At 38.3% G+C, this 25,072-nt stretch overlaps 1 protein-coding gene and 2 long non-coding RNA genes across 3 annotated transcripts in view; 2 read left to right on the top strand and 1 right to left on the bottom strand.

Annotated features, from left to right (window-relative positions):
• Window positions 1–25,072, top strand: part of RNF150 (ring finger protein 150) — a 126,218-nt gene that overhangs the window by 15,615 nt on the left and 85,531 nt on the right. The gene's annotated exons all lie outside the window — the stretch shown is intronic.
• On the bottom strand, window positions 1,733–15,537 carry LOC140707580 (uncharacterized). The gene is made up of 3 exons (XR_013545861.1): window positions 13,431–15,537; window positions 10,401–10,551; window positions 1,733–8,736 (listed from the first exon to the last, which is right to left on the bottom strand). It is a non-coding gene; the product is annotated as an uncharacterized LOC140707580 (long non-coding RNA).
• LOC144589623 (uncharacterized) lies at window positions 15,821–23,327 on the top strand. Its single transcript, XR_013545862.1, has 2 exons — window positions 15,821–20,667; window positions 20,780–23,327. It is a non-coding gene; the product is annotated as an uncharacterized LOC144589623 (long non-coding RNA).

Genomic DNA, 25,072 nt, shown 5'->3' with positions numbered 1-25,072 from the left:
CTAGTAAAACAATGTAAAAGAAGGACATGCAGAGATTAAAAAGGAAAATTGTTGCTAAAAGAGCGTGCTGGGGTCCTCTTTTCTTTGTATATAGTTAGATCACTGTGCCAATGATCTGATGAATAATTGCTCGCTGCAAGGAAATCATTTCTCTGATCTCTTAACTGCCTTTGTTTCAGCGCTCTAGTTTCTGGTAAATATGTTTGAAGCCATCCTTCCCCATCTTGCCATCCTTGAAACGTGATGGACAACAGCCCCTGTCATCCATTCAGCAAGCCCACTGGCCTTGCTGGCTAAAGATGGTGGGAACTACAGTCTAACATATCTCAAGGGTCTTAGGTTGGGGAAGACTGCTGTTACATTCTCATTGTCATGTCACTTGCGTGTTCATGGTCTTTGCTACAAGGGAAGGCCTCACATCTGGCGTCCATCTCCTGTTTGTGTTAATGCTTATGCATATACTTTGTTGTACAGTGGTGCCTTGCTTAACGAGCGCACCGTTTAACGCCAAATCCGTATAGCGATGCGTTTTTGCGATCGCTAATGCGATCGCATTGCAATGTTTTAATAGGCAAAACATCGCATTGCGGTGATCGGTAAGCGTTTTGCTTACTGATCTTCGCATTGCGATGTTTTGGGAACAGCTGATCAGCAGTTCCATAATGGCAGCCAGGTCAACAAAATGGCCGCCCGCAGCGTTTTCGCTCCCTGCCCTCGCTTACTGGGCGGCAAAAATAGCGGCCGGATGGAGGATTCCCCGCATAGTGGTGAGTTTTTCCCCAATAGGAACGCATTAAACGGAGTTTAATGCGTTCCTATGGGGTTTCCCCCCCGCATAACGACGAATCCGGATAGCGACGTTAATCCTGGAACGGATTAACGTCGCTATGCGGGTCACCACTGTAGTTCTATTTGACCTGGAAATTCTTCCCCATTGCCCTCTGTGTGGCAAATGAACTTGTTTTTGGTCTGTATTAACCGAAAGACTTAGGGTTAAAGAGGTAGCTTACCTAATGGCAGCAAGACAGGAAGAATTGCCCCATTTGTAGCATTTTTGTGTTCTGAGCCAGAACGTGGAAGTAGAAATGGGCATGAACAGCTGGTTTAAATCCAACAGGCCACCCCTTTTAATACAGCATCACGTTACAACTCTTTATCATGCTGGAGAAGGTAGGGCAAGGAAGCCAGGGTGCTGCCTCTGAATGGGCATCCACTGGAGGAGGCAGGACTGGGGAAGCTCCAGACCAGTTTGTGTGCATCTCTACTTGGAAGAGTTTTAAATTTTATTTTATTTGTTATAACCTAGGGTATTTTATGAGTCATAATCAAAAATGTATGTTTTCTAAACTGTACCACAGTTTAGAAAACACCCCTACATACAAACATTTTGACTTATGAACAGCTCCGGCCGTAAAATTTTGTATCTACCTGCGACCAGAGCGTCCACTTACGAACAGAAAAAGGCAGGGGAAAAAGGCAGGAAATTCAAATTGCTAACTGTAGGTGGCCCCGAGGATGCTTCTTTGTAGCTGTCTCACTTGGGCAGTTAGAGAGTGTGGGATCTGAAGAGGCTGCCTGCTAAGGTAAGGTGCAGCTTTATACTTTTTAAAAACTGTTCTGGGTATTTTTGCAGCATGGTTTTCGGCTGGGGGGGGGTTATGTTTCTGTGCTGTGATGGGTCTTGGGGGGGTTGGTTTTTTTTTTGTTCCCCCCATTTCCGATGGGGGCGTTGTTTTTGGAGTGTTTTTCCCCATTTCTGATGGGCCTTGGGGGGGTTGTTTTTTTGTTTCCTCCCATTTCCGATGGGTCTTGGGGGGGGTTGGTTGCTTTTTGGGGGGTTCCCCCATTTTTGATGTGTCTTGCATGCTTTTTGCTTTTTTCTCTTTGCATTTCCAACCTTGTCCCTTTGTTCTCTGTGCTTTTCTGATCTGCTCTGTTTGTTTTTGCAGTGGTTCCTGCATGCTTCTCTTGCTTTTTCCTTTGATTTCTGTGCATTTCCAACCTTGTCCCTTTGTTTCTGTGCATTTCTGATCCGCTCCGTTTGTTTTCTGTGCATTTGTATTGGTTCCTGCATGCTTCCTTTGCAGCTTGGGTTTTGGCTAGGTGGGGGGTTATGTTTCTGTGTTCTGATGGGTCTTGCAGACCCTTTCCGCAAGGGGCTGTGCTGACTGGTTTGCTCTAAAATGGAGTTTAGACTCAAGTCTCTCTCCCCCCCCCATTGTCTTCTCTCTCTATGCTCCCCAGGTGTTTGGTTTGGTTTAAAAGGTGTTTGGTTTAAAACATGTTGGTGTAAAATTCTTCCCCATTGTTACCTTCCTCCTTCCTTTCCTGCTCTTTTTTTAACCTATGTCATCTTAGGGTTTTTTTTTAAATCTCCCCCTATTGGTAGAGGATGGAGTAACTGGTTTTGCATTAGTTCCTATGGGAACTAATGCTTCAATTTACAAATGGTGCCTCTACATGCAAACAAAAAAACAGCCGGAACGGATTAATTGGTTTTCAGTGCATTCCTATGGGAAATGTTGATTCGACTTATGAACGTTTTGACTCAAGAACATATTCTGGGACAGATTAAGTTCATAAGTAGAGGCAGCACTGTATTTACCTTGCTACTCTTCTCTATCATACTGCTCCATGATGTTAGTTTAGAAGGGGTAACCTGTTGAATTTAAGCATGTTAATAAAGGAAAAGAAAGTAATTACTGAACTGGGAATTGTCCTGTGCCGAATCTCTAGCCAACACTATAACAGAATAAACTTGATCTAAGATTTAATGCTAATGCAAGACCCACTTCTTTCCTATAATGAAAGAAATGGACAGGAAATCTATTGTTTTTTCTCCTCTGATTGTGGTACCTATCTGGGTACTAAGGTAATGATCCTGTTGGAAATAACACAAATAAGAAATATTGGCATAGATGCTTCATGTTCATATTTGTAAGCTAATTGATCATACATAATTTGCATCTACTGGATTCATGTAGCTGAGAAATGGCAGCTGTACTAAGTGCTCAGTGCTTCAGTAAACCTTTTAAGGTATAATCTTGCATGCTTTGTTAGGCTGCTTAAGTTGAAGTGAACTGATACTGCATATGAATATTGAGGTGAGGTTCATGATCTATGATACCGTTTCATCACTTTCAAAAAAGAGAGTTGGTGTGATCTTGAAATCACAGGCAAATGTTCCTGTCTGCTTCACAGTTGTGTTTTTGCAAGTGTTTCCTTATTAATAGTACGAGGAAGTTCACATAAGGGGACAACAAGTTTGATATGGTATAATAGTGGTTTATAGGTTTTAAACTAATGTAGATACAAACACACATTGTTAAAAACTGTTGGAATACTATGGATTGTTCTACCACAAGTGATTATAATTTGCTTGCACTCCGATGAATTTTTATTGGTATTTTGCATGGCTGCATGTGTGATGCCTGTTCTCTTAAAGCGTTTGTGCTTCTAGTCTTACATTATTAATGATCACCACCTTAATGGTGTTCATGAAGGCTAACACAGAAACGCACCATACATTGAGTCAGACCATTGGTTCCTCTATTTTATTTTATTTTATAAAACAGTTGTTTCCCAACCTGGAGGTTGCAACACCTATGGGGGTTTCAGAGTGGTTTTTAGGGGGGGGGTTACCTTATATAAGTTGTAGCCCTTCTTAAATAATTTCTTCCTTTACCTTTCAGAGCAGGATGTTAAAATTAGTGTGTAAAGTTAGCAGCACACTTTTGTATGTGTATATAAGAGGAACAGGCTTTTTTTTAGGGGAGGACTTTCCTCTATTAAAAATGCCTTTTTATACAAATGTGCCAAAGGGGGTCACAGGTTATTTGACGATAATAAAAATGGTCATGACGCCAAAAAAAAGTTTGGGAACCACCACTCTAGACCAATATTGTCAACAGTGAATGGCAGTTACTTGTCTAGCCCTATTAAGAGACACCAGGGAGTGAATGTGGGACTTTTCTGTAGGCAAAATAGAGGATCTGAGTTACAATCCCTTTTACTTCTTTTAAAGCTGTGAAAAGTCTGGTTATGTGTGCTTGCTTGAACTCTTTAAGTAGTCTTTGGAAACAACAGTACTTCTTGTACTGTAAGACTATATAGTCTTGTAAGTACTATACAGTGGTGCCTCGCTTAACGATTGCCCCGCATCACAATAAATCCACTTTACAACGATCTTTTTGCGATCGCAAAACGATGGTCTAAATGGGGAATTGCGCTTAGCACGATCGGTTCCCTGCTTCAGGAACCGATTTTTGCTTTATAACGATAAAAAACAGCTGATCATCGGGTTTTCAAAATGGCCACCGGGTGCTTAAAATGGCTCCCCGCTGTGCTTAGGGACGGATTCCTCGCTATACACGCAGCGAAAATGGCCGCCTTATGGAGGATCTTCACTGGACAGTGAGTTTTTACCCGATTGGAATGCATTGAACGGGTTTCAATGCGTTTCGATGGGGTTTTTAATTTCGTTTTATGATATTTTCACTTAACGGCAATTTTCCTGGAACGGATTATCGTCGTTAAGCGAGGAACCACTGTATAACAAAAGCAAATTAAAACAAAAATGTATGGCACATTGAAGGGTAAGGGATTTATTTTATGTGAACTTTCACCTTTTGAGATCTCCCCGAAAAAGTCAGTACAGTGAGGTCTCGACTTACGAACGGCTCGACATACGAACGTTTCAACTTATGAACCGCTCTCATAGGAATATATGGACTCGACTTATGAACTTAGATTCGAGTTACAAACTCTTTTTTTTCCTTTTTTTTAAAGCTAAGTCATCTTAGGTTAAAAGGAAAAAAGAAAAAAATATCCCCCTCTAGTGGCAGAAGGTGGAATAGCAGCTTCCCATTAGTTTCTATGGACGAAAAGAGCAGATACGGATTAAATGGTTTTCAATGCATTCCTATGAGAAATGCAGTTTCGACTTAAGAACTTTTCGACCTGAGAACTGCCTTCCAATACGGATTAAGTTCGTAAGTCGAGACCCCACTGTACAGTATGTTCATTTCTTTGCCTAGTTTAAAATTCAGTCTAATATACCTGAAATTTTATAGGGGGGTTCTAACTTCTTGTGTTTGTATTATTTATATTGTACAAATTTCAAGGTTCGCAAAAACCTCATCGTAAAGCCGATTAGTCGTTTAATGAGGTAATCGTTAAGCGAAGCACCACTGTAGTGTCGAAGTTGAGTCACTGGTGCAATTTAAGACCAGCTTGACAGCGAATCCCACTACTCAAGTCCCCATCCCTGGATTGTAATATTTAAAATTTTGTAGTATTCTGAAATAAATCTGTTTGTCTTAAAGGTGCCACAAGAGTGTTTGTTTTTTGTTAGTTTTTGTTACAGATATGTATGGTATTATTTTGCATGTGTGTATTTCTAGAAGACTGTCCCATGGAATATAGGAAGCTGTATTAAAATAGGTCAAATTGTTTTTTCATCTAGCTCAATGTTGTCCACTTTGGTCAAGAGATCTCCAAAATATTGGACACCACTTGCTCCCTGATTTTTTTTAATTCTTTTGATTTGACCTATAACGTATTGCAGACTGAGTGTATGATCTGCTGCTGCTCTTCATATGCAAACTGAGATTTCCAGTATTATTCTTTGCATTTTTCTCTTTTGTTACCTTTTTGACCAACCACAAAACAAGTTAGCATCATTGTGTATATTCAGTCGGTACTGTTGCCTGAGCACAACTCAAGCAAGGTAGTCTAGATGCTCAAGCAGTCTAAATGCCAGAGATGGGGAAAATTAATTTTTGAGATTATTAATGCCAGACTACCATAGCTAGGGCTATGCTGGTTTGGATATTCTGGGAGTTGTATTTTTCCTATTTCTGGTTAGATAGTCAATGTTCTACCGCCTATCTGTATATAACAGACATTTTGATATGAGACAGGGGCATGTGGAGTTAAGTGGAGGCTATTGAAATATTTCTGAAGTGTATTTTAAAACAAAGTCTTAAATCCTTTGCGTTGCAGTCTGCCAGTTGCTGGATATTCATGTATTATAATACAAACACACTTGATCACTCTTGTCCAGCTATTTAATTGGGCTGGCTATTTGAAAAAGAAACTTTAAAAAAATACAAGGGTCACTATGAGCCACAGATCCTGAATCATTATCCTGAATCAAGTTCTACTCTAATATTACCCCAGATACTGAATATCTTAATAAAATATAATTTGTACAGTTTGTTAACTGAGATTTCACAGATTGGTTGGATTTGGTAATTTCCTTTTTACTACTTAAAGTACAAATTCTGCCTTTGTCTTGCCTGCCTGTTAGTCAGCATTGAGAAATTGTGAAGTCAAAATCATGAATTGGAAGATGCATCATATCCAGCTGAAAATTGGATTGTGCTGTATGCTATAGTAGTACTCCGTGTGTCCCCCTTTTTTTGACCTGTAGCTGCAGTCCCGTTAATCTTTCAATGTGGGATTATTGATTTTCACCCTGTGCATGTGGCAGGGACATAGAGAAGCAACCATGCCAAGCACGTACTGAACTATTGTAGTGCTTTAATCTAAGGCCAAATTAATTGCAGGAACAAGTAGAAGCAGAATGATGTTCAGCAGTGATGGAACAGAATCTGCATCTTAGAAGTATTTTTTAACAGTACAGTGAAAAATTATGTCTCCTTTGTATGTTATCATTGTGCTTATATCTGTCTTGCATTACCTCTTATGTTTGAAGTAAGCTAGATATTTTTCTTCATTGTTGCTTTGGACAAGGCCAAGAAAAAACTGCGCATGTAGAAAATGTTGATTTTTGTGCCATTTCAGGTAATAGCTTCAAAATTTCATCCCTTGCTGACCCCTCCAGGCATTGTGTGATGCTAACATTCAAGTAGTAATCAGATAAATTTTATTTCTGATTTTACAGTTTGGAAATGTGGGACATTTGCCCACTGAATGAGTTTTTGATCTGCACAGAACATCAGTTGATGTGACAGTAGATTTACAAACATTTGAATTGTGTCCGTATTCAATTGCCCCATTTTGTAGTTCTTGGAGATCTTATCCTGATGTACTGTTGCTGTAGTCATCCACTGATCTAGCCTAGTAAGTATTTAAAGCATCAAAAAGATACCTGAAAAATAAAGTTGTATATTAACCCTGGTTCAATTTGTGCATATAAAGTTTCATGACAGCTCTTGCAATACACTACCATTAGAATTTGGAATCCTGTCAGAAGAAGCAGAAAAAAAACTTAGCTGCTTAAAAGCTGTGAAAGCAAATTTCACAAGAAAAAAACAGACTCAGTGTCCAGAAGTAAGGAAGGGAACACTTAACCTAATTAATTTGGCGGTGCGTGTGTGCCTCTTTCTCTCCTCCTCTTTCTTTCAATCTCTCTGCTTGTCTTTGAACTCCTCATGAGAAGTACTCCCCTTATGATGAAATAATGGCTCAAGTGCATTTTCCATATTCCAGTAACTCTTGCATGGTCATGCTACACAAAGGCAGTATTCAGTCTTGACAAGGTGTTTTTCTGCCCTTTTCATCTACATTAGGTTGCTGATTATTCACTGCTGAAGGGCACAATACACTCATTGATTTATTGAAATGAGATACGTAAAAGACCCATTAATTTGTGTAATTCCATCTCACTGTTAGAGAAGTACTATCTGTGTTGGGTATGTACTAGTGGTTTCATACTACTTACTTCAAAGCATACCTTTCATTTCTTCTCTGTTAGCAAAATTGCTAGATAACAAATTAAGGGGAATGGGAGGGCAGGAATTGAGCACAGGAAAGGGTAGTGGGCAAGTTTGGGAGTGTGCAGTTTTGTATAATTTGTGCCAAAAAGTTTTTTTAAGTAATCTGCTATGATAGTTCTTATGTCATATGCTTCTACTTGGAATTATTTAATGCAGCACTGAGTAGATTTAAGGCTTGGATGATCAGTTTATATACCAGCATACAATCCTGAACACAGCCAGTGTTGTCTAAGCAGGGACAGATCTGGCTGATGTTTGGAGGGCATCTCCATGCAAAGCTGGGGAAAAAATCCTGGGCAAAATTCTGGACAGGTACTACCACCCGAAATTGATGGTACTTGGTTAAATTGATAATGTTGTGTGACTCAGTGTTATGCAGCCTTCTACATACTTTATTGTTTAAGTAGACCCTTCACGCCTATCAGCCATGTGCAAAACAGTGGCTTAGGTAGATAGGCATACACTAATAATTAAGGAACAGGAACCTCTGATTGCAGATTCATCCGAGGAATTTGTGATCCGTGCAAGAACAAAGCTCAAGCCTTTTCACACAACATCCACACTTGTTTTTTCTCCAAGTGTTCTTTTGCAACAATCTTTTTTTTAAGCGCAAGGAAAAGCTTTTAAAATGTTCCTATCATTAGAGAACTGCAAGTCCAGCATGAACTGTTGTGATTAAATCTGTGACCTACTGGTGGATCCCAGTATATCTTCTCTCTATTCCTGATTTTGTACTCTTGGTTATGTGCTGTGGGGTCAATTCTAGCTTATGGCAACTTTTTCCAGAGTTTTCTCGGTATAGAGTACTCAGAAATGATTTCCCATCTCTTCTGGCACCGCTCTGGGACTGTGCACTTTGCTCAAAGCTGTACAAACTTTTCCTTCTTCTTAGAGTCCCAGTGACAAATCAAACTCGCGACCCCTGACTACAGACAGATGCAAATTTTTCTTTTGTTTTTGGGATCTCTTGTTGGTCAGTTTCTTAAACAACTTCCTATCAGTATTGATAATCTGTTGTCATTGTTTTAGATTAAATTCCTAAGAAGCATTTTGATTCTAAATTTTTGGAGCATTTTCAGAATAACTGCAGCTGTCTTATACTATTTCTTTGTGGCTATTCTAGCAATGCTGCTGTTGGTTAATTAGAAGATAAACTCATGGCTGATCATTAGTTAGTTGTTTAGCTATGACAAATTTGAAACATGATTGTTCTCATAAAAAGAAACACTTGAAAGGAAGAAAATTCGCATTGTACAATAGTGTTGCTTCTACAAAACATGAACCTACTGCTTCTCCCCCCCCCCCCCCCGGTCATTATCTAATATGATTGTAACAATGAAAAAACAGATCAATATCCTGAGTTCTAGGAAACCAATTAATCAAGAGGAATTTTGTCAGGAATTTTCATTTTCAGTGAAGACTTCTCTGCTCTTATTTCAAGAAGAATCTGAAGTACAGCATGTAATATTTTACAGATCCTCCTTGAATATTAATAATAATTCATATTTCAATTCATAATTCAATTGTACAGTGGTGCCTCGCTTAATGACGTTAATTCATTCCAGCAAAATCGCTGTACAGCGAAAAGGTCGTAAAGTGAAATTAAAAAGCCCATTGAAATGCATTGAAACCCCCTTAATGCGTTCCAGTGGGCTGAAAACTCATCGCCCAGCGAAGATCCTCCATTTTCGCTGCCTGTAAAGCAAGGAATCCATCCAAAAACACAGCGGGGGGCCATTTTCAAAGCCAGTGGCCATTTTGAAACCCGATGATCAGCTGTTTGCTAATCGTCGCAAAGCGAAAATCGGTCCCCAAAGCAGGGAACCGATCATCGTTAAACGAAAAAACCCATTTAAAACCTTATTTTGTGATCGTTTCTGCAATCGCAAAAACCTAATCGTACCGTGATTTTGTCGTAGAGCGGGGCAATCGTTAAGCGAGGCACCACTGTATATGAGAGCATTTTGTAACTTTAAAAATGGCTCTAGAGTATCTTGATATGCACTCTTTCAATTCATTCTTACATTATTCAGAAAAAACTGAATTTCATCAGAATGTAGTTGTATATTCCTATTATTTTAATAAGTACCAGTTTCCCTGGTTTTTATACTGCATGCAACAGGTGTGTTAACATTTCAGTCTATTCTGAGCAGTAGGACTGTCCCAAAATCTACAAAGAATTTCAACCCTATAATTGCCAAATGACTTTGCACTTGGGTAGTTTCCAAAACCAAGTCATAAAGTACAGTACTTTAGTTTTGTTAAATAGAAATCAATTTGGGGGCCATTAGAGAGAGAAGCAGGGTAAGAAAGATTTTCCCTCTTAGATTCTGTGTCGCATTCCTATTCCACTCAATAGCTGAGTAATTAAAATCTCCCATGATCAAAGTCTTTGCTGTTTTAAAGGCTTCTTTATGTTCTCCTAATCTCATGTAGCTTTGTTAAAGAACGTCTCTGATAATACTTATAGCAGTCATTCTTAAGTTTATTTATTCATTTAAGATCATGGATCAATTTGAGAAGCTGTTGACTCCCTCTGCATAAAAATAGATACAAGGTTCTGGATGTAGTATAGTTTAAGAAAAAAAAAGGGGGGGGAAGCAGTTCACAGAATCTTTGAACCCCTGATCTAGAAGGAAAACAAAGCTGTTGTTGCACCTGCAGGCTTGGGTTTGGATGATCGCTTGAGGGTTCATGAACCATGATATAGAAAGCTGTGAGTAACAATTCAAGTTGAACATTTTTTAAAACCATCTATCGCATTATGCATTGGCTTCTGCTGAAGAACCTGGCACAAGGCACAGGCCATCTGTGGACACAACAATCCAGAATTCAGGAGAGTTCACAGTGACTAAAGACTTTATTCATGGTTTTTCTTATTGAAATGCACGATCCTTGCAAGAAACTATATTGCTGGTTTATTTCCCCTCATGATAAGCAGAAGTTTGAAAACTGGAGAACAATACTCTGGTTGTTTAGGACAAGTCAGAGATCTGACTCCCTGCTAGACTCAAATGTCATTATTGGGGGGGGGGAAGGAATTACCAAAATTATGTATATGGCCAAAGAAAATTACTCCCTCTTACTGTTCTTGCTGGTGGGAGTGATTGAGCAGTATGCATCAGCTTGAAGTTCATGCTTGGTAAGGCCGGTTTCCGTGGGACTCTAGATGATTGTCACATCCATAGGCACTTACAGTTCTCTGTTAATGTCTAAATGTGATCTTACTTGATTTTGGGTCATTTTGCTAGTTTATTTTTACCACGGTTAAACTAGAGTTTCTCAGTTTGGATCTAACAGAGGGCTCTGGATTGGTATAAGCCAGCAAGCTGCAGGAAACCTGGCTGTTCTCCTGGCTCCTGGTTATGTGCTCTGATTTATGAAGCCTCACACAGTAATCTGAGCTGGTCCTATTTTATCTTTCTATAGATGATGCCTGTAAGAATATCTGTTTCTATATCCACACACCCATCTTGCTTTATTTTTATCCCTTAAAGAATGTTTTCTTTACTGAGATATTACACTTTCTTTTTTAAAAATTTATTTATTTATTTATTTCATTCATTCATTCATTCATTCATTCATTCATTCATTCATTCATTCATTCATTCATTCTATAAAATCTATACTTCTTTGGGTATTTTGTTTCTGTTACTGCAGTGCATCCTTAAATACACCCAAAGATTAATCACTGGCATCCGATTTTGCTAAATGTGGGCTGGAGTAGGATATGGCTGTGTTGTGCAACAGCACTTTTTTCCCTTGATAAACAACATAATGGCTACTTGTCTGGCCTCAGGCAGTTGCAGACATTATTGTCCAGGTACACATTACAGTAACAGTGTAGTATCTGCTATTCTAGGATGCAAAGCTTCTGGCCCATGGATAAGAGACAGCAAACTTTTTTTGCTTGTTCTTTTCCAGTCACTAATCAGAGATAAGAGGGAATTAAAACGCTGGGTGGTTGTTGCATAGATCTAAACTATGCTTTGAAATCTGGGGAAATATTGCAAGGAACTGAGCAGTGCTTCACAGCCTGATACATTCTTGCATGGAACTGAGCTTTGTTTTATACGTTGGATGGGGAAGTTTGGTGGAAACTCATCAGAGGGAGATCCAGCCTGGAAATAAGGAGGAATTTCCTGATGACGAGAACTATTAAGCTGTGGAACAGCTTGCCCCATCGCTGGAGGTTTTCAAGAAAAGATTGGACGGCCATCTGTCCGGGATAGTATGAGGTTCAGGATGGTAAGAGGTCTCCTGCCTTGGGCAGGGGGTTGGATTAGAAGACCTCCAAGGTCCCTTCCAACCCTACAACGATTCTACGAAACTGCCAAATTGGTAAGAATTGCATCTGACTTCATGCTCTTTGCTTTGACCATGCATAATGCCATTAGCTCTGCCCACTGATGGAATGAGGACTCTGAGAGCCTTTCCAAATTTTTATTTTATTTTATTTTATTGCTTTCCCAAATTTGAATTTGGCCACTGTGCCATTTCCTGAGTTTAGCCTATGACACACTGTTGGACAATTGAAAAGCCTTAGGTCCAGTGAAAGGACAGTCAGATATGTCACATGAAATTCTAATAGATCAACTCAACATTTCGAGCACCGAAGTTAGGTCCTTATCAGAGAGGAAAACAATGTGTTTAGAAGCTCATTACTTGTCATGATTTCTTGTTCTTCTGTTATTGAGCTTTGTTTTTACTTTCCTTCCAATTTATTGTATTTATTTGAAATGTTCTACATGTTCTGTTTACAAATATTTATCCTGGAATGGTTTGCATTGGCATTTAAACACCAATTACATCAAAACAATTAAAAAAATCAATAAACAGTGACATGGTTAACACAGTTGGATAGCTGAGTGACACTCATGTTTAGCTAGTTTCTTAAATATGTTTGAGAGATCAGGAGCAGCTGTAAGAAAAGGTTATCTTCTCATAGCCATTCTTATTTCTGAGTCAGGTGCTCCACTTCAGCCATGATTTGTGACTTTTCATTCTAATCTATTTCTGGTTCTTTTAAGTGTATTTAAGTGTGTTTCACAATCTGCAGCTATATATTTAGGCTTACATCTAATACGAAAGTCCTTAATTCCATTAGGAACTATGCTTCTCCAACTTCTTTAATGTTGCACTCTTTTTTAGTTTATGGACTATCTGGAATATTTTGCTTGCTGAGAACTTTGCAAGCAGAGCTACATGAATTAAATCTGCTCTCAAATACATCATCATTTCAGTGCTGCTCAAGCCTGATTTGTTGCAGTATTGTCTCTTGCCTGCCTGCCAGGTGAAGTGCCCAGAGCTTATAGGAATTAGCAAAACCATATTTAGATAATCAAACCATCTTTTCCTAAATAACCAGGATGGTGGTTGTCATAGTTAATTCTGCAATGGTGTGTGCTTCCTAGATTACCATATTCTCAAAGTTGTTTTGTCTGTATAATTTAGAATGCATCTTGGTAGGGTCAATAGAGGAAGAAAGAAAAATCTCCCATGAGATTTCTTTCCAATATAAATTGATTATATTAATATGTGCTATAGCCTCTTCCTTATGTTTAGGTGCCTGTTCTTTCCAGACTGAGAATACCAAATTAATTTTGTACTCAGAGTAGATTCCACATAAAGACACGAATTGTAAACACTTATAGAACACAGATCGCATTTAGAACATATAACACTTACCTCTTTTTGGGGCATCACACCTTCAGTCTTTTGCCTTAAATTTCCTGTCTGTCTGAGGCACATAATTGGACTTCACTGAAGACTGTTGTTACAAGTAGTAAGGCATGACTTCCGTGTTTACTTAGATTTGGTACCTGAATTTTGGAAAAATTCTTGTGAGAACATATCTCCTTTTTCAGTTTTGGATCTACCAGATGTCATAAATTCCTTCTTAGGATTGTTGAGTTGGAATTAACATCAATAGTCATCTGGTACAATCCCCAGTCAGAGTAGGAGTCCACAGCTGAAGCATCCCTGACAGCTGGCCATTGTTTAGAATATCTAAAGAGATAATACATTCTGTCATTGACGAACAGCTAACCGTGTGATGTCTACTACGTTTTGTAGCCTCCTTTAAAAAATTTTTTTTGTTTGTTTGTTTTCATCCACTCAATCACGGGTGCTTCTTCACTCTTGAGATTTTATCCACCTGTGGGCTGTCTTAATTGTTGATTAGCATTTCAGGTCTCATTGCAGTTTCCTTTTTAGTAGTGGTGAAACTGCTGCAGAAGCAGTGTGCTCTTTTCATTTTGCCTTGAGTGTAGAGACCATTGCTTTGAATACTGTGGACACAACATGATGTACTCCATGTAGAACAGCTAGTAAAAGCAATTCACATCACTGAAATTAAAACAAAAATTGTAAATTCATTTGAGGATCCTTGGTGGATTCTTTTAGAAATATTTTTTTCTTATTCAACCTTCCATGACTGCTTTTATATTTCTACAACAATCATTTGCAATTTCCATTAAATTCCTCTGTTAAATAAGTTTAAACGATAAATTAGTTGAAAGATTTAGGCTAGATCCAGGCATTATCATTATTACAGGAAGCCATCTCTAAAGGCTTGCCATGAGACTTTGTTCATCCTTGTAAAATTGGCCTTTTATGTTATCTTCATCACCAGCTTCTGAGGAAACAGTGATTAGCCATCTTTTCTAAGAAAAAATCAAAAGGGGGGGGGAGAACAAAGTTGGGCTATGTAATAAGATAACTATCTCCTATGTTTCCTGTTGGGCTTTTGGAAAAGGTACTTTAGAGGATGGTAGCTTTTAAAGTCTGTTCCATGCTTAGCAAAGACTTTATGATCTGGATCCATTTTTCATTATGGTTCCTTTGGGACTGAAGGCTGCAGGATAACAGTGCCGAAAGAGGGACATTCCTATCTCTGGACTGGACATACAGTATCTCTACTTTGGATGGGCTCATACTTCACTGTAAGAACTAAAGGCCAAATCAAATTGTTAATCTCTACTAGAATTGTTAGTCCCTACTAGAACAGACCTTTTGAAGATCCTGACTCTCTCAGGGACTTTCAGTGTATGAGATTTTCTGAGGAAGTTGTGCTGTGGTTCCTGTCTTATGTGGAGGCTATGTTAACTTCTACCAAGAGCTTTTTCCTTGGATTGCAAAAATAACATCTATTCTACTCCTTCTGTTCCTGGGCTGGACAGATATACCTTGGTGCTGTGACATACTTTCCCAAGAGACATTTATACAGTGCCTCTCTGTTGCTGACCTTCAAAGGCAGGGGAAAGTTTCCTTTTCAAATTTTGCTCTTTGAAAATGTACTGCTCTTCTCTTCTTTCTTGTCTGTAACATATGGATATATTATATGCTATGCTTCCTTCCTGCCTTTTTAACCTTTTTTAAATGGTGTTTTTATTGTATGATTTTAGTTATGTTTACCAGAGTGGATTTGATATAAATATAAAAAATTGAATTTTTTTAATTTAAATTTTAAAAAACATTTTTAACTTAACTATTTTATAGAGTTGATTTACATCATTTTGATTTTTTTAAAAAAGCATTGATTTTTATCCACCCCGTTTATTACTTTTTTTTAGCTCTACAAGCTGCTGTTTTAAATTAAATTTTGTGTAGTAATAGTTTACAAGAACTAGCATTTGGAATTTAAATTTGATTCCCTGATTCCCAAGCTTCCGTTACATAAGTGCCCTGTAAAATGATATTGTTTAGACATTTTAATTTATGTGGTAACTGAATCTGTGACCTTTTGGTCAAGCATACTGAATTAAAGCTTTCTTTTTTTTGTAAAAGAATGAACCAGGAGCAAAAATACGACTCTTTATGCCATACATTCTGAATAATATAACATCAGAAGTCATGAATTGTAGTGCAAAAGGCATGTGGGCTGCATGATCAAATTTTTTGAATTAAGATCCTAGATAGTATAAAGGCTCTATTTAGTTGCAAAAAGATATGTTGTATTTGTTATAGAAACCAATCAATATAAATGCTTATTCAGGAATGCTATTAAACAAGAAACTAGATTTAAATCTGTGATTCTTGTTGATAACTTTAATATTATTATTATTATTATTATTTAATAGAGCAATCTTTTATGTATTTACTTGTATTTACTTGTGAATAGCTACCATTAAATTCAAGGGGGATTATTTGTGAGTATATGAAAATAGGTTGCAGACTAAATTGTTTTCATGTAAGGTTCTAAATTTACCAGGTTTAGGAATATTTAAGACAGAAACTTGATTGTCAGTCTGTTTTGTGAGCCTTCTGAAATGTATATGGTCAGAAGTATGATGTGCCTTGCAACAAAGCAGGGAATACTTTCAGCTTTGTGGAGTGGGTGACTTATAAATATCAGGAATGCAATGAACAGCATACATAACTTTGCTCTGGAGATAGAAGGAAAGCCCAAGCCAAGTTATTATATAATCATTATCATCTTAGTACTGCAGAGTTCACTAAAGTAGGGAGCCAGGAGATAAAAGGAACAACAGAGAAGTTTGGCCTTGAAGTTCAGAACGAAGCAGGGCAAAGGCTAATAGAGTTTTGTCAAGAGAACAAGCTGGTCATCACACTCTTTTCCAACAACACAAGAGGTGACTCTATACCTGGCAATCACCAGATGGGCAATATCGAAATCAGATTGATTATATTCTCTGCAGCCAAAGATGGAGAAGCTCTATACAGTCAGCAAAAACAAGACCTGGAGCTGACTGCGGCTCTGATCATCAGCTTCTCATAGCAAAATGCAAGCTTAGACTGAAGAGAGGAGGAAAAACCACTGGGCTACTCAGGTATAATCTAAACCAAATCCCTTATGAATACACAGTGGAAGTAAAGAACAGATTTAAGGAACTCGATTTGGTGGACAGAGTGCCTGAAGAATTTTGGACAGAGGCTCGTAACATTGTACAGGACGCAGCAACAAAAACCATCTCAAAGAAAACGAAATGCAAGAAAGCAAAGTGACTGTCCAACGAGGCCTTAGAAATAGCAGAGAGGAGAAGGGAAACAAAATACAAGGGAAATAGGGAAAGCTACAGAAAATTGAATGCAGACTTCCAAAGAATAGCAAGGAGAGACAAGAGGGCCTTCTTAAATGAACAATGCAAGGAAATAGAGGAGAATAACAGAAAAGGAAAAACCAGAGATCTGTTCAGGAAAATTGGAGATATTAGAGGAACATTTTGTGCAAAGATGGACATGATAAAGGACAAAAATGGGAGGGACCTAACAGAAGCAGAAGACATCAAGAAGAGGTGGCAAGAATACACAGAGGAATTATATCAGAAAGATTTGGATATCCCGGACAACCCAGACAATATAGTTGCTGACCTTGAGCCAGACATCCTGGAGAGTGTAGTCAAGTGGGCCTTGGAAAGCCTGGCTAACAACAAGGCCAGTGGAGGTGATGACATTCCAGTTGAACTATTTAAAATCTTAAGAGATGATGCTGTTAAGGTGCTACATTCAATATGCCAGCAAGTTTGGAAAACTCGGCAGTGGCCAGAGGATTGGAAAAGATCAGTCTACATCCCAATCCCAAAGAAAGGCAGTGCCAAAGAATGCTCCAACTACCGTACAATTGCACTCATTTCACACGCTAGCAAGGTTATGCTCAAAATCCTGCTAGTTAGGCTTCAGCAGTATGTGGACCGAGAACTCCAAGAAGTACAAGCTGGATTTTGAAGGGGCAGAGGAACTAGAGACCAAATTGCTAACATGTGCTGGATTATGGAAAAAGCCAGAGAGTTCCAGAAAAATATCTACTTCTGCTTCATTGACTATGCAAAAGCCTTTGGTTGTGTGGACCACAGCAAACTATGGTAAGTCCTTAAAGAAGTGGGAGTGCCTGACCACCTTGTCTATCTCCTGAGAAACCTATATGTGGGACAGGAAGCAACAGTTAGAACTGGATATGGAACAACTGATTGGTTCAAAATTGGGAAAGGAGTACGACAAGGCTGTATATTGTCCCCCAGCTTATTTAACTTATATGCAGAATACATCATGCGGAAGGCTGGACTGGAGGAATCCCAAACCGGAATTAAGATTGCCGGAAGAAATATCAACAACCTCCGATATGCAGATGATACCACTCTGATGGCAGAAAGTGAGGAGGAATTAAAGAACCTTGTAATGAGGGTGAAAGAGGAGAGTGCAAAAAATGGTCTGAAGCTCAACATCAAAAAAACTAAGATCATGGCCACTGGTCCCATCACCTCCTGGGAAATAGAAGGGGAAGATATGGAGGCAGTGACAGATGTTACTTTCTTGGGCTCCATGATCACTGCAGATGGAGACAGCAGCCACGAAATTAAAAGATGCCTGCTTCTTGGGAGGAAAGTGATGGCAAACCTTGACAGCATCTTAAAGAGCAGAGACATCACCTTGCCAACAAAAGTCCAAATAGTCAAAGCTATGGTTTTTCCTGTCATGACGTATGGAAGTGATAGCTGGACCATAAAGAAAGCTGACCGCCGAAGAATTGATGCCTTTGAATTGTGGTGCTGGACAAGGCTCTTGAGAGTCCCCAGGACTGCAAGGAGAACAAACCTATCCATTCTAAAGGAAATCAACCCTGAATGCTCACTGGAGGGACAGATCCTGAAGCTGAGCCTCCAATACTTTGGTCATCTCATGAGAAGAGAAGACTCCTTGGAAAAGCCCTTGATGTTAGGAAAGTGTGACAGCAAGAGGAGACAGGGACGACAGAGGATGAGATGGCTGGACAGTGTCTGCGAAGCAACCAACATGAATTTGACACAACTACTGTACGGGAGGCAGTGGAGGATAGGAGGGCCTGGCGTTCTCTGGTTCATGGGGTCACGAAGAGTCGGACACGACTAAATGACTAAATGACGACTGCAGAGTTGGAAGGGACCCTGTGGATCATCGAGTCCAGCCCCTGTCAAGGAGGTACAGTGGGGAATTGAACTCCCGCCCTGTGGTTGCGCAGTCAGATACTGAAACAACTGAGCTGTCTAGCAATTTCAGAGCTACATCCTCAAAGTGCCTAAGTTAATGTCATTACAGTCTTCTTGATCTTGTGGGCAAAGGAAGATGGGAGGACAGATGAAAGACAAAGTGAAAATAAAGAGTCAAAGTAAATGGATTATTTATGACCTGTTTATAAATATGTAGCCAGAAATCATAGCATTAGAAATGTTTTGTGCAGTCCCATCACACTTGGGAATTTCAGGCATTCCATTGCTACCACCCTTGTCTGATTTCCTATTTCTTTCTGTGATGGAGGAGGATTTATAGTGCTGGTGATATGTTTCTACCCAGATAACTGTACTGCATATAAATGCAATGCAACAATATTATTGTGTTTGAATTGACTAGATTCCATCTATTTATAAAACATAATTCCACTGTCCGAATAGTTTTCTTCTGCAAAGAGTAGCACTCAGCACACTGACTTTCTTTTAAGTACAAATGAACAGGATTTCAGCATAATAATGGTTCCAAATATTGGATGTTAGTATTTAACGAATGGACACCAGTACGGAAGCGTCCATAATGACTTACCACTCATTAATATAGAATTTTATTGATACCTTGAAGCCAGTTAGCTTTTGGACAGTCATCCCATACATACATAATGCATGCAATATGTACAGATTTTCTGCTAAGTTTGCTTAGAAGTTTTCAGTGGGGGGATTTATTCATAAGCAGGTATATAGCATCTGTTCAATCACACCACCTACATGCTCTTTGATGATCAGATAACTTTAAACAGCTAGTGCTAGAGAACTCTTCCTTAGCAAAACTTGTTCTTCCATGTGCTTAATAATTTTATCTGCTATAAAATTATTATTTCTGTCAGATTATCCAGAATAGATGTTAAACTTCCTGACCTGTAGTTTCTCAGGTCTATGGCATGTTGATGTAATAAATCTTTTTGCATTTTCCTTTTAGAGCATGGTCACAGATCTTTTGTGAAAACAAAGACAGTGTTCCTTGGTAAAATGTACAACACTTGAGAGCATCATGCAGTTAATTCCCCAGCCTATTAAATACATGGTTCTGAAGGCCCACTTTCTTCATTTGTCTTTATTTATGAGGAAATGTTTTTGTAACAAGGTGGAAAATTACATGACAATCCCTTTTCCAGTTCTTAGTGGTTTTGATTTGAAATGAAGATGTCAGCAGTTGGAACCTCTTCAAAGATCCATAAGGACTAAAGGAAATGTTTTTTTTTACCCCTGTGTTGCTTGAGGAAAGTGCTGAAAGCTTCCATGTATACAAATCTGGCATGGGCCCAATATGGTGAGAGATCAGTTGACATGAGAACAATTCGAAACCATAAGCCCCCCTTCCAAACTCAAGTTCAGTACCCTGGGAAGAGAATACGTATATATAATCTCTGAGGTGGCAAGCAGATAGCAATATAGCTTTTTGCACCATTCTTTACTGAACAATACAGAAGGAGGGAATTTCTAGAAAAAGGATTGCATGAGAGGATGATGTTCAGTAGAATGGATCCTTGGGAATCTAACAAATGTAAAAATCTGTAGACAAAGAAACAAAGCAAGCAATGGCTGCTAACCAGATTAATCAGTGAGTCTGTTGGCCATATGTGTGCACCCCTCAGGCCCCGATGAAAGCTGAAGCGTAAGATTCTAAACCTTGTGTGTTTGTATGCCAAAATCATGCCTGTTCTGAATGCGTATGATCTTAAGGCCACTGGAATGTGTGCTTGTGGTTTAGTTTCTCTGATTCCTCTAGTATTTTTTCCCTACTGCTGGCAGATGTATGGAGTACTGATGGAAAAAATGGTGATACAGATGCCTTTTAAAACTAATTGGCCTTCAAAATCATGTTCCAGTCTAAAGGCTGGGGTTCTGCAAGGTATGAACACATTGAAAATGGGATGGAGCCACCATGCTGCCAAAAACACAAAGCAGTTGTTCTTCAGTTGGTAAGTACTAGGAAACTCCCTTGTCAGTAGCAAGGTTAAAAATGCCATGGAAGGCAAAATATGTGTTGTGTTATATACTGTTTCTCTGAAAATAAGCTCTATGATTTTTCAGGATCCTGGTAATATAAGCCCTACCCCAAAAATAAGTCCCAGTTAAGTGGAACTCCGCCCTCCACCATTATGCAGCAACTAGAAGAAGATGACATAACTGTATTTGAATAAATGTACTGTAGATTGTTGTGCATGAAAAAAATAAAACATCCCCTGAAAATAGGCCCTGATTTTTTTTTTATTTTTTTTTTGAGCAATAATTAATATAAGACCCTGTCTTATTTTCGGGGAAACACAGTGTATGTATCATATATTTGTATCTAGGGTGACAGAATGGATATTAACGATGCCCCTTACAAAAACTGTCTGTGTTCATTTGCAATAATGAAACTATGTTTGGGGAACCTTTTTTCTGTAAAAATGGATCAGTGCACGAATGTTTAAGTACTTCATGCATTACTTGTTGCCTAAGTTAACATTTGTAGGAGTTACATATTTCTGCAGTTAAGTAGCGACTTTGGGCTAAATCCTAGATTAGAGGCACTGCAAATCATGCAGACTTGTAAATCGCAGGCAAAGTAAATGCCATTAATTTCAGCAGGGCTACTCTAATCGTAACTAGCATGGATTTAGCCCTTTTATTTCGATTTAAGCACATGTGTAATATTTGTTAACCTAGATTGCTTATCCCCACCCTTAATTTTCTACAGTTTTTTCAAGGTCTGGTTTCCATCCAGAAATTTCAGTGCTATGAAAGCAAAGTATCAGGATGCTGAAAACTGGAACCTTGTGAACCAAATGTACAGGAAGATTTAAGTTCAGGCCATTTTGAAAAAGCATGTTGTGGTGAGCTACATCAACGCTTCTTAAGCTCTGTGAGCCAGTATATATACAGTTGAGGGAATGCTATGGTAGTCTTGTACGCAAGACAAGACTCACAGAATTGTAGAGCTGGAAGGGACCCCATGTCTATCTTAATTATTGTTAGGTTTATGTATATAGCATAGATTTCAGAGGAAGTGGAGGACCTGTTTAATTGGATCAGAATTGAAGACGTAAACTTCCCCAGCTTAAGGGGGAAGTTGTATCCCATCAATATACAGAATAGGATCCATGAGGAAACTGCTAGATAGCCATTTCCAAGTTGACAGAGAGGTTGGGGGACTTTGAAGGAAATGCACACATATCAGTGTGCCACAGCAGACTCCTTGTTATCTCTAGAAGTTCAAGCAAAAACAAAGCAAGTGTAATAATTTCATTAGTGCCATGTGTAATGTCACCCATAGATTAAAGCTGACACACTATAATAGCATTATTCTGATGGAGGCTGGAAATATTGCTAAGAATTTATGATTACCAGTCATTTTCATTGGTTACAAGGCTTTGAGAACCCTATGGAATAGCCTAGACGCACATTTAAAAGCAGATTTTTGAATGAGATGATAGAGCACACATTTTGTAGCCTTAATTTCAAGTGCTTCACTTGTCTGGGACTACATTCATAAAGTAGTTGATTATTTAAAGATTCTATCTTTATAGCTCATGCATTCGTATCCCTTTGGTCTCATGTTCTTTGATAACGTATTTCTGATATCATCACAGCAATAATCAAGACAGTGTGGCATAATCTTTCTTCTACTTTAATTCTGTTGAGATCTGTTTTAGGATATCATAACAGTGGTGTAATGTCTTTGTTAAGAAATAATAAGGACAGATTCCCACTGTTTGGGGTTTGCATGGACAAAAGATGATATAGATATATTTCTGCATATGTTTGAACTGATCTTGAAACAAATAATCCTTGTATAGTTTAGACAGGTTACATGGCTTACTATTCTGAAATTTCATTGTTTTTTTTAAATGTATATATTTATTAATTTAAAATATTTTACCCTGTTTTAATAAAAACCAAGGCAGCTAACATAATTAAGACAACATTTAACACTAAACACAGAAAGTACAGAAATACTAAAAATACAGTGAACCCTCTACTTCCAGAATTAATCCATATTTGAATGGTAGCTGCAGGTCGAGTCTCCATTGACCTGCAATGCATTGAAAACCGATTAATCCCATAACCAGCCGTTTTTGTTCCATTTTTGTTCCATTTTGGGTTTTTTCTGGTTTGTAGGTCGATTCTCCAGCTGCAAGTCGAACCTGTATTTTGCGGCCAGAGAAGTCTGTAACTTGAAACGTCTGTAAGTTGAGCCATCTGTAAGTCGAGGGTCCACTGTATTAAAAAGGATCAAACAAATACTGTACTAAAAATAGTAAATATAAAATACATGTTTATATTTGTATTTTAGATATAAAAATGGGAATAAGCCAGGAAGATGGCTCGCATGTAAGATTAAAAAAGAAAGAGAAAACTCAATGATCAGCTTGCTTTTAAATAAGGAAGGGGAGGAAAGCTTCAAATAGGAAAAAATTAAAGAAATAGCCCGGAAATTTTATGACAATTTGTACAAGAAAAAAGAAATACCTTTGCAGCAACAAAAAAGATTCTTCAAAAGAACCCTCTCATGGAAGTTATCAGATCAACAGTTAAAAAATGTAAACAATCCTATAGCAATGAATGAGATCATGGAAGCATGGAAAAAAGAGAAAAACAGCAAGACGCCTGGACCAGATGAATTACTGGCAGAATACTATAAAGCTTTCTGGGAAAAACTGATCCCATGTTTCAAAAAATGGTTAGAAGCTATTGAGACAGGTGGAAAAATACCTGAGTCATGGAAAGAAGCCCATATATCTCTAATACATAACACAGGAACTCAAAGGAATCAAATTAAGAATTACAGACCAGTTTCCCTGTTAAATGTGGATTATAAGATTTTCCCCTTGATTTTGGCTAACAGGCTGAAAAAGGTCCTAATTCTAATGATACATAAAGATACATACAGTAATAGATATATTGGAGTACTATGAAGCCCATCCAGAAAAGCAAATGATGCTAATCGTTTTAAATGCAGAGAAGGCCTTTGATAATATGAATGGAACTTTATGCTCAACCAATTAAAGATGATGGGCTTTCAAGGAAGTTTCTTTCAGGCAGTGGAGTCAGTTTATTCACAACAAAAGCAAGAGTTAAGGTCAACAGCCAAATCTCGGAGGAGATCCAAACTGAACAAGGCACAAGACAAGGATGCCCCTTATCACCTTTACTTTTTATCTTAACACTAGAAATATTAAACAGACAAATAAGGCAAAATTCCAGAATCAGGGGGTTGATAATAAAAGGAGAGGAATACAAACTACAAGCTTATGCTGATGACTTGGTGCTATTGCTAGAAAACTTGGAGGAATCGATTAGAGAATTAATATCCACAATTAAAAACTTTGGTACAGTATCAGGACTTAAACTGAATTACAAACAAACAAACCAAAAACAAAAAAAAAATTGACATAATAAGAACAAACATGAGTAGAAAATAGAGCATAGGTTATGGATTTCAGTATTGTAACACAGCCATGGAGCCAAGACTATACAGTGGTGCCTTGCATTACGACGTTAATTCGTTCCAGCGAAATCACTGTAGAACGAAAACATCATAATGCGAAAATAAAAAGCCCACTGAAATTCATTGAAACCCCTTCAAAGCGTTCCAGTGGGCTAGAAACCCACTGTCCAGCGAAGATCCTCCATAGGGCAGCCATTTTCGGTGCCTGTGCAGCAAGGAATCCATCCCAGAAAACAGCGGGGAGCCATTTTATTTACCCGGCAGCCATTTTGAAACAGCCGATCAGCTGTTGGAAAATCGTCGTTTTTGCGAAGAATCGGTTGCTGAAGCAGGGAATCGATCATCGCAAAGCGAAACAAGCCCATTCAAATCATCGTTTTGCGATCGCAAAAGCGATCGCAAAAATGTTGTAATGCGGTTTCAACGTAATGCGGGGCATGACTATACTATATACTGTATTATTGTACACTTCCCTGTGTTTTCCTTTTGTTCCCCTGTATCTGTATTCCTTTGAATGTTGTTTGTTATAAGATGATGATGATGATGATGATGATGATGATGATGATGATGATGATGATGATAATAATAATAATAATAATAATAATAATAATAATAATAATAATAATAATAATAATAATAATAATAATAATAATAATAATAAAAAAAAACACTGGGGGACCCAAGATTGGGAAGCATTGCTGTACCAATGAGTAGGTTCTGGCCTTGGAGATTCCTTTCTCACAGCAATAAAGCACAGATGATTTGGTTCCTGATTAATGGGCATGTTCTTTCCCCTCTCCTGGCCTGTTCATCCTAGGCATTAACTAACAAGCCTGGGTTTCAAAAGAGTAACCAAAACCATGATATCCTATTTTCCAGTTTTTATGACAACT

The sequence above is a fragment of the Pogona vitticeps genome, chromosome 5 (genome assembly GCF_051106095.1).
Source record: "Pogona vitticeps strain Pit_001003342236 chromosome 5, PviZW2.1, whole genome shotgun sequence".
NCBI classification, from domain to species: Eukaryota; Metazoa; Chordata; class Lepidosauria; order Squamata; family Agamidae; genus Pogona; species Pogona vitticeps.
This window is presented reverse-complemented; position numbering and strand designations above follow the sequence as displayed.